This window comes from Lissotriton vulgaris, chromosome 1_1 (genome assembly GCF_964263255.1).
Source record: "Lissotriton vulgaris chromosome 1_1, aLisVul1.2, whole genome shotgun sequence".
NCBI classification, from domain to species: Eukaryota; Metazoa; Chordata; class Amphibia; order Caudata; family Salamandridae; genus Lissotriton; species Lissotriton vulgaris.
In genome coordinates this window covers 1,417,074,790-1,417,084,446 of record NC_141685.1, presented here as the reverse complement: position 1 = coordinate 1,417,084,446, position 9,657 = coordinate 1,417,074,790, and the positions used below count along the sequence as shown (strand labels likewise).

The 9,657-nt window shown below is 40.9% G+C and overlaps 1 non-coding gene across 1 annotated transcript; it reads left to right on the top strand.

Moving 5' to 3' along the window:
• The first annotated feature begins 8,416 nt into the window (after positions 1-8,416).
• Positions 8,417-8,488, top strand: LOC147750625 (small nucleolar RNA SNORD66). Its single transcript, XR_015300308.1, has one exon. It is a non-coding gene; the product is annotated as a small nucleolar RNA SNORD66 (small nucleolar RNA).
• The last annotated feature ends 1,169 nt before the right edge of the window (positions 8,489-9,657 follow it).

Sequence of the window (9,657 nt, the reverse complement as noted above, 5' to 3'; positions counted from 1 at the left end):
TAACATTATTCAGTGTGAATCCTTATTTAGGGTGCACTGTGTATGATGATGGTGTGCAGTGAGACAGTGAAACAGCTTCCCAGTGGTTGTGTCTCAGTTCGCTGATGGTTTTAGCCTATCCTGGCTTTTTAGCCAAAACCAATTTGCATTTTGGGACATATACTTGTCTTCCAAAGAATGGACTGGCACTTATGCGTCAGTTGGCTGCATTAAAGGATAAACGTACACATCTTTCTGAAGTTACAGTATACATTATATCTTACCACTAGCAGTCTTTCTCACCAGTGTCCCATGTAAACAATTGTGTGTGTCCACTCACAGGCACTTGTCGACGTGTTTGTACTGTCTAAGTGCATGCCTGACCATTCCCATTGTATCATGAAGACTGTTCTCAAAAGTCTTAGAATGCAAGAGGACGTCATATCAGACAAGTGATGTTGGTGAGTGACCTATAAGTACTTTAGATGTGTTGACATTTTTTTAATGGAAACTCAACAACACCTGATAGGTCAAATCCAAACAATGGTAATCATGCTTAAACATTTTATTTCATGATAAAATAGGTTCCAATGTACAGAACCTTCACATTTGTTAGATACAGTCACGAAAAGGTGCCCCAGAGGGGAGGAAGGGGACGGTGCAGCAATGTGCAAGTGAGGAGGAAAGTGAGAGAGGGAGGGCAGTGAACGATTTATACATCAAAATAATGAAAAGCCAATCTAGACTATTCAAAGGCTCATATATTTACAATACCATAATGTAGACCGGCACAGTGAATCAATCACAGTTGTCTTAAAAAGGTAGACACAAAATGAAGCTGTCGATGTTTCAACCCAGGGTTAATTGTTGGTGAATGGGGTCCTTACAGTAAACATAATCATGTAAACAAGTTCTCATACATATCGCCACATGTTTAGGTCTGGCCAGACAGTATAGTTGTCACAAGAATTAATGTGACAAACAGAAACATAAATACTATTGGATAGGGCGTTCACTGCATATACATTTTGATTACTTTAAGTAGAGCATTTGTTAGGGCAAGAAGTGTGTGCTTCCACTTAAAATGTGTACTTGTAATACGTTTTATGCCTTGATTGAAAGCTTATATTCGAAAAAGTATACCTGAACTGGTCATATTGACAAGCCAATGATGCCATTTGTCAAATGCCATAGTTCAGTTGTTATGAAAAGTCACTGTGCTTTGTCAACTGTACATTGGAACCTATTGTTTAACATGAAATAAAATGTTTAAGCATAATTACCGGGTTTTTTTTGAGTTTTATATAGCACAAACCAGATCTGAAGATATCGGGTATCAGAGTGCATTACATAGCACCAGTTTTGTTACATGAGGACACATTCATTTTTGTTAGGCATGGGGAGATTAACGGGCACATGCATCAAGCTATTTTGGAATCGCAAACGGTGCGATGCGCAAAATTCGGCCGTTTGCGATTCCAAAATCACTTTTTGGGATGCATCATTCATTTCTCATTTATCGCAATTTAAGAAATCGCAATTTTTTGCGATTTCTCAAATTGCGATAGCATTTAAGAAATCGCAAATTTTGCGATTTCTTAAATGGTATGCATGATTTTTTTTTGCGAATTCGCAATTTCAAAGGGAAAAATTACCATGAAGTACACCTTCATGGTAATTTGCGAAAAGTTTCAAAAATGCAAATAAATGCATTTTTGAAACTTACATTTTACACACACACATGCCCTTGGGACATGTGTGTGAGTAAAATGTACTTACGTGACATTTCAGAGGTGCAGGGGGGGTCCTTTGGACCGCCCCCTACACCCTTGAAATTGCATTCTCATATTGCGATTCCTTAATTGCGAATTCGCAAAATGAGAATGATTTCCCATTGATTCCTATGGGCCTCTAGGCCCATAGGAATCAATGTAAAAAGATTCCCTATTTGAGATTCACAATTAAGGAATCGCAAATAAGGAAAATTAAGAAATCGCAAAAACTTTTGCGATTTCTTGATGCATAGGAATTTGCGATTCCTAAATTGCGATTCCTTAATTTTAGCAAATTCCTACAATGATGCATGTGGCTGTAAGTGATTTGCCCAGAATCACAGGATGTTGAGTGTCTTAGCCAAGACTTAAACCCGGTTCCCCAGCTCTGACGTTGACCGGTCTAGCCCTAAGGCTACATCCTCCCCCCTACCATTGTTTGTATTTGACCTATCAGGTGTTGTTGAGTTTCCAATGTTAATTTGAAAGTTGATATCCACTGGCATCACTGTCTCTTGTACCGTATATTACCCAGGGCCTAGTGTCTGGGTTTACCCCATTGTTTTGTAACTCGACATTTTTTTAATGTCAATTTTAGACCATAATATTGCACTAGATATAATAATATGAGATGTGTACTTAATTTCATGGATGTAAGGATTGCAAAAGGTATTACGATAATTGTCACACATAAGACACTAACATGTCACACAGTCACCATGAAAATATGACTATGTCATACGTAAGCAGACTGAAAACGTGGCAGCTATGTAGTGCCTGCGAAAGCTGTTATTCTGAGCATACTGTATGCCTCAGTTAGGAGAGTATTGGAGTTCTCTTTAGCCTCCCTGGTGTGGTGCCAACAGGGATCCTTGCTTTGGAAGGGCCCTCCTCAGCCCTTAAATCATGCCATTGCATTGCTGACAAAATGTATGCAATGGCATGGAATAATGTATTTATTTATTTATTTAAACTTCTTTTTAAGTTCAAAATGATTGTATTGAAACAATATGCAAACAAAAGAATTAGACAAATACAATACAAAAGAATGATTTAAACTTCTAAAGTGCGCAGCTACCCGCAGTGGGTTTCCCGGCGCTCAGGGACAGACTGAAGAAGAAAGACTGGCGAGCTGATTTTACAGGGCTACATATTACTGCTGGAAGAGCCAAGTTTTAAGTCCCTTACGGAAACGAAAAGATTGGTTTCTGTCTTTAGGGACACCAGAAGAGTATTCCAGAATTAAGGACCTAGATGGGAAAAAGAACGGCCTCCCTTTCTTGCCAGAAACATAAATGCTCCGTAAAGCCACTCTGCTTCGCCTAGCAGACAAAAACAGAAAAGCAACAAATTAATTTAATACCCTAGCATACCCTAGCAGACATATGCCCAGCAAAAGGTATCCTTGGGGCTATATTGTGGAAAGTGCCCCTGGGGTGTAATGGACATGGGCACCGACTTTGTGAACCTGGCTACATTGGTATTACAGAAGGGAGCCTCAAACGCTTGTGCAACTCCTTTTGTAATATAGATAGCGCTGGTGCACATGTAGTGTCAGTGCTATCACCAGAGGTTGTTTCCTCATTTGCATGGGGGTATGGTCCCATGCAAATGAGGGAATCCCTTTGCTCCTGCGCTGTATTATACATGAAGGCGAAGTGACAAAGAAGCTGTCAGGAGGTGCACTTACTGAGCCACCTAAAAGGTGGCGCACTGTCAGAGCCCCCCCTGATAGCAGCCCTCTGGAGGACACCACCAGACATCCCGTTGCAAGTAGGTGCAGTCACTCACTGTACCCGCCTGTAAGCGGATCTCTCATCCCCCTTAAAAGTGTAGGTGGGTTGCCACCTGCACAGTGAAACATGGAGTAACTGCTTCAAAGCCGCTCAATATTTCACTTGAATGCGCAGCCCCCAGGGCAACACGACTTTGTGACTACCCTGGGGGAAGTGCATTTAATATAATACAGTGCAATCTCCTTGTTTGCGCACAATGCACTTTTTGAAAGGTGCACCCGGTGCAAACAAAGAGCACATGCCATATTCTGTAATTTGGCTCCAAGAGTCTGCAGGGGCGTAATTCAGGCCTCTGCAGTGTGGGGGGCCCCAATTCAAGTCCAAATTCAATGAATATCTAGGCAGTCTGGGTGACGCCAGTGTCCATCATCACATTCTGCAGACAGGCCCCATCATTTTGCGTTCCCACACTAATTAATTTCTGTTTCTTAAATGATACGAAAACAGCTTTTGAGTTGTGCTATTTCCATAATACAGATGCGCACGTTTGTGACGTGGGTTGTTTGGGTTACTCTGCATAGCTTTTCGGGAAATGTCACACCCATGAATCCCATTGAATAAGATCGGCCCTTGGAGCCACTGCTTTCAAATCACGCTTAAAACAACTACTCTACAGTCAGCAAAATAGCCCTAGTTCTAGCTTTATTGTTGTTTCCTTGAAATACAACGAGGTGCATTTAAAACTGTGTTGGACTAAGAGTAGCTAAAGCTAACTACAAAGAAAGCGATGTTCTCCAAACCTCTCCAACTTTTTTAGACACTGCCAATGTCTGGTAGCATTGCAGACTACTAAACAAGATAAGTTATGATCTGTTTCCAACTTCTGGACCTCGCTGCTGGTCCCACGAGGTGGAATAAATGTGGCCACGGGTTGAGTTGCCGAAGTAGTGTTACAAGAGACGCTTTCAGTGCCTTATTTTTCCCAATTCGTCCAATACAAACAAAAAGAAGGCATGGCCACTCTCAATATTTAAAGAACATGCTGTACGGAACGCAAGAAGATGCTCTGATGTTCCACACAGGTGACTCATTAACATAAGCTTTTTGGCAGTATAGGAGTGCGCAAAGAGAAATGTAGAATGAAATTGAGGAATTGATAATTACACCTAGCGGCGACTCAATCCAATGATGTCACTTCGAAAATTATTTAGGAAAATATTAACATAAATAAGCGGCCTGGATGGATACCATTAATTTTAAATGTCTTACCTATAATTTAGAAAAAAACATATACGCCTACCTGGATTGGTTTATTATCAAAGTATTTTTTTTGTAATTCACTGTTTTACACAGCTAGCTTTCATTTTAGGAGCACATAAATGCAATGTCAATAGAATAAATGTGGTAAGTTAGGAAACAAATCAGAGACTTTAAAGAAGATGACATGCTGCATAAAACTCGGTTTTTAAAACTGCTTGAGCAGCAATTTCAAACCATCACACATGGACATAAGTACGAGTTCGCTGCTGCAACCACTGGCTTTCCCTTGCAATTCCTGAGCATTGTTTCAGCCACCTCTGGCCTCAGAGGTGGCATAATTAGTGCTAAGTACGCAATAGGAGCACATTTGTATTAGACTAGTAATGAATATTAGTCTATTATTCACGATTTGTGACCTGGAACGGGACCTTCACCAGCAGCTGAGAAAAATAAAATGCACACTTTTATGTTTATGTTGTTTGCAACTTGTGGGCTTGTTGGCGAGTCTGTGTTTTTATGAGAGTGAATGTGTGTGAGTGTGTGTTTGTATTTGTATGTGTGAACCTTGGTGTGCGTATATGCCTGTATGTGAAAGAGAGTGAAAGTCAGTGATAAGTAGTAAGTGAGAATGGGTGAGATTGAGTGTCAGTAAGTGAGAAGAAATGAATCATAGTGATGAGAATGAAGGAGTGAGAGTAGGAGTGATTGCAAGTGAGTGAATGTGTGTTAGTGAGAATGAATGAATAGGAATTAATAGAGAGAGTAATTGAGGGTGTTAATGAGAATGAGTGACAGTGAGTTTAACTGTGAGTGAGAATGAACGAGTCACCGTGGCTGAGAAAAGTGAGTATGAGTGGGTGATAGTAAAATTGAGTAAGTATGAATGAGTGAGAATAAGCATGAATGTGAGTGAGACTGGGTGTGACTGAAGAAGTGAGAGTGAAAGCGAGTGAGAATGAGGGATTGAGAGTAGGAGTGTGTGCAAGTGAGTTGTGAGAAAGATGAGTAAGTCAATAAGAATGAGTGAGAGTGAATGGGAAAGTGTGAGAATGAGAGTGAGTAAGGGAATGTGTGAGTGCATATGAGAACGAACTAGCTAACAGTGTGAGTGACAATGAGTGTGTATGAGTGAATGTAATGAAAATGTGGTTTTATACTCGCAAGCCTACTGTTGGCCCTGGCATACTGAAGGTAATATTGATTTATAGAGGTACACAGAGCAAAATACTGGTGCTGGCATACTGCAGGCAGTTGTTAGCATGACTGGCACCTTCAACAAAATACTGGTACTGGCATAATACGTTGGCTGATTTCCCGCATTCGGGTGCTGTGCTATGGGTTACGAAGACGGAATATGGAATACTACACCAGAAATTAAGACTTTTGTTCTGAGGACACTTGGATATGTGACTTTTGGATTTTCCAACCCTGATGAAATCCTTTTGGATGAAATGCGTGGGTTAGTCTGATTTACTTTTGTTTGATAAAAGAATCAATGAAGTTGGATTGGAGTACAAATACAAAACTCCTGATGGGCTGAGTTTAATTAAACTTATGTTATTGGAAATTTGTGGATGCTGTAATACTTTGAACTTTCATTGCTCAAATTGAGTTATACATATGTAATATTTTACGCTCCTTTTTCAGTTGTACAAATGTGGATATTGATTGTGGCTCCTAAGCATTGGGGTCACTAAAAGTTGAGCGTCACAGTATCTACACTATAAGAAGAACACACAAGTGTGATCCAAGATAGCCCACACTGCTTTTGTTAAGGTACTCTAAGAATGAGTGAATGTGAAAGTGTGAGAATGAGAATGAGTAAGAGAGTGACTGAGAATGAATGTGTGAATGTGCATATGAGAATGAATTAGTGTCAGTGTGACTGACAATCAGTGTGTGTGAGTGAATGTAAATGGGAATGTAGTTTTATGCTTGCAAGTATACCGTTGGCACTTGCATACGGAAGGTTATTCTTAATTTATAGAGGTACGCAAAGCAAAATACTGGTGCTGGCATACAGCAGGTAATTGTTAGTATGACTGGTACCTGAAACAAAATAATAGCATTGGCATACTAGAGGTTATGTATGACGTGATGGGCACTCATGGTAAAATACTAATACTGGCATACTAAACATAATCACCGGCACCCATGGAAAAATGCTGACACCAGTGGCTCACTGCTGGTGCTAGCACATTAGAGGTCATTCTTGGTGTAAGGAAGGACAACCACGGTAGATGGGAGGGGGGCAGCCATGACTAATTGCTGGCAATGACATATGGTAGGTAATTTGTGGCATCAGATGCATCCATGAAATATGAACCCATTAATGACAAAATTCCAGGACTATAACGCTGTATGTAACTTTTGGCATAAGGGCAGCCATGGCATGTGGGGGCACCCATGACAAAATGCTTGGCCTGACACGAAAGAGGCAATTTCTGATTTAAGAGGCATCAGTAGCACATTCTGTAAAACATGGAGTCAACTCCAGGGGAACATCTGGTTTCATTGGCTTAGCACTGTGGTTCTTAAACTTTTCATTTCTGTGGACCCCCACATACTCTTTACTGGAACCCGGGAATACTTATTGAATCAACATTGGAATCAAGGGACATTACTTTGAGCCGGGGACCCAGACCTAAGCATTTACGATGATTTGAACCGCAAAACAATAACCAAAAGCTACAGAAACAAGCATTCATCAAATACACCAATGATTAAATATTCTGTTTAATTCAAAAACAAATATAAACAAGTAAAAAGGTTAATTTTAATGGGAAGGTTGAAGCTTGTCTAAATTCAAATGAGGCCACTCACTTTCCATACTGTATTCTGTTTGATGCACATGCACTGCTCCCACAAGTCAATCATAGTATACTAACTGAATTCTAGCCTCAAATTTCTAATTCTTTGACATTTACAAAACTTTAAAAAAATTGTACCTCTACATTTTGCTTCTTTATTTAAATACACGTTATTATCTCTATGGCAGGCGGCCCAGATGGTCTTCCTTTGGTGATATTTGAAAAAAAACAAAGAAGAAGTGGATATCCATCCTGAGCAAATTTGTTCAATGTTCAATGGGTATCGCGGATGCAGAGCTTGACTGGGAACCGAAAAAGCCAAACTGCTCGGCCGGTCTGGTTTTGGCTGATTTTGTTGAAGGGTGTCGATATTGCCGGTAACAAAAATGATACCCCAGGGGCCCAAAACTGTCCCCCACACTAGCGGCTCACCGGGGAAATGCCTGGTGACTGCTATGGCCAGTGGCTGATGGGCTCCCTTCCAGAGTGTTGAAATTGGGCTAGAAGGGGGCTATAGTGAAGCACAATCATAAATAGGGCAAAATGGATCAGCCCGCCAACTACCATCTGATCTCACTCTTAGGTATCCCGTCCAACTTATATGCCCAAACTTTGTTGAAGCACTTACCAGCCTGGGCATTTGATACTGGTTTGATTCCAATGTAGCAAGGAGGCTTTAGGCCGAAGCATTCTGCTATGGATCACTATTTCACATTGTAGGGAGTGGCAAGGAAGTCACTGGAATCAGTAGGTGTCCTTTGGCGCTGCTTAGTTGACTTCCGATTGGCTTTCAACAAGGTGGATAGAGATACGCTTTAGTGCAACTTATAGCAGTGGAAGATATCTGGGTCCTGGTTATTCCTTTTGATGAAGCTCCATAGTGGCAATTGGGCTCAGATTCCTCTTGATGGGCTTGAGAATCTGACAAGGAAAATTCCAGTGAAGAACAGATTGTGGCAGATGTGCATTTTGGCACACCTGCTACTCAGTCTGTTTATTGCAGACCTGACCCGATGCTATGTACCATACACAGTTTTAGACCAAAGGTTGGATGCAGGCACATCATTAGCTTAATGTACGCAGATAACCTGGTGGTGATGGATCTTACTCCCATCAGCTGCAATGGAAAAGAAATGCCAAAACACTTACTGCCTTGAAATTAAACACAATAAATCTGATAAGACAAAACAATGTTTTTTGCCTTTAGGAACAGGACATTTGTGTAGTTCCTTGGTAATGTAAGATTAGAATAGGTTAGAGAATATGAATATCTAGGGCTAACCTAGAAGGTTTGAGGTAAGATGAACAAATAGCTACCAGGAAGCTTACCCTGACTGCAGTAGTGAATGGGGTGAAAAGGTTTGACCATAGATTTGGCAGTCACACCTTGGAATCACTAAGCAAAGTTATTCAGGATAAACTAATTCCACAGGCTTTATATGGGGTAGAGGTGTTTTGCCTTTGACAGACTAGTCGTATGGGAAGGACTAGAAGACAATTCCTTAAAATTGCTTCTAGATCTCCCTAAAATGTTATGATACAAATTTTGAGGAGAGAGTTGAGAACTGTTGCCTGGAGTGTGCTAGCAGATGTCAGAGCCTTGCACTTTTATCTGTCTCTTAAAGATGGGTGTCCATGCAACAGATTGTTGGAGCAAATCTTACTGGAGGTAATGACAAACTTCTACGGGAAAAGGAACCCGGTGACAATAATGCAAAATCGCTTGAATACTCCAGAGAGGTGTATAAAGGAAGGGAAAGTGGTTTCAATCAACCAGACAAAGAGTATACTCAGGCAAAGTGCCATAGAATCCAGTTGGACAGAAGATGTATCATCTCAAAATTAGGAGCTCCGGCATCCCATTCTTAATTTCACAGGAGACCACTGACTTGTTCCCATACCTATAAAATATCCCAGACAAGTACTTGCGGAATGGCTTCTTGAGCTTGAGGATGGGGATCAATCCTGATGGTGTATCAAGGGATTAAAAACAGAGGTTGCTAAGAATAACAGCCAATTAGGCATGGGCGGAAAATCCGTTCCGCTCGCGGATTTTGCGGATTTTCGGGAAATCCGCAATCCGCGAGATTTGCGAATCTC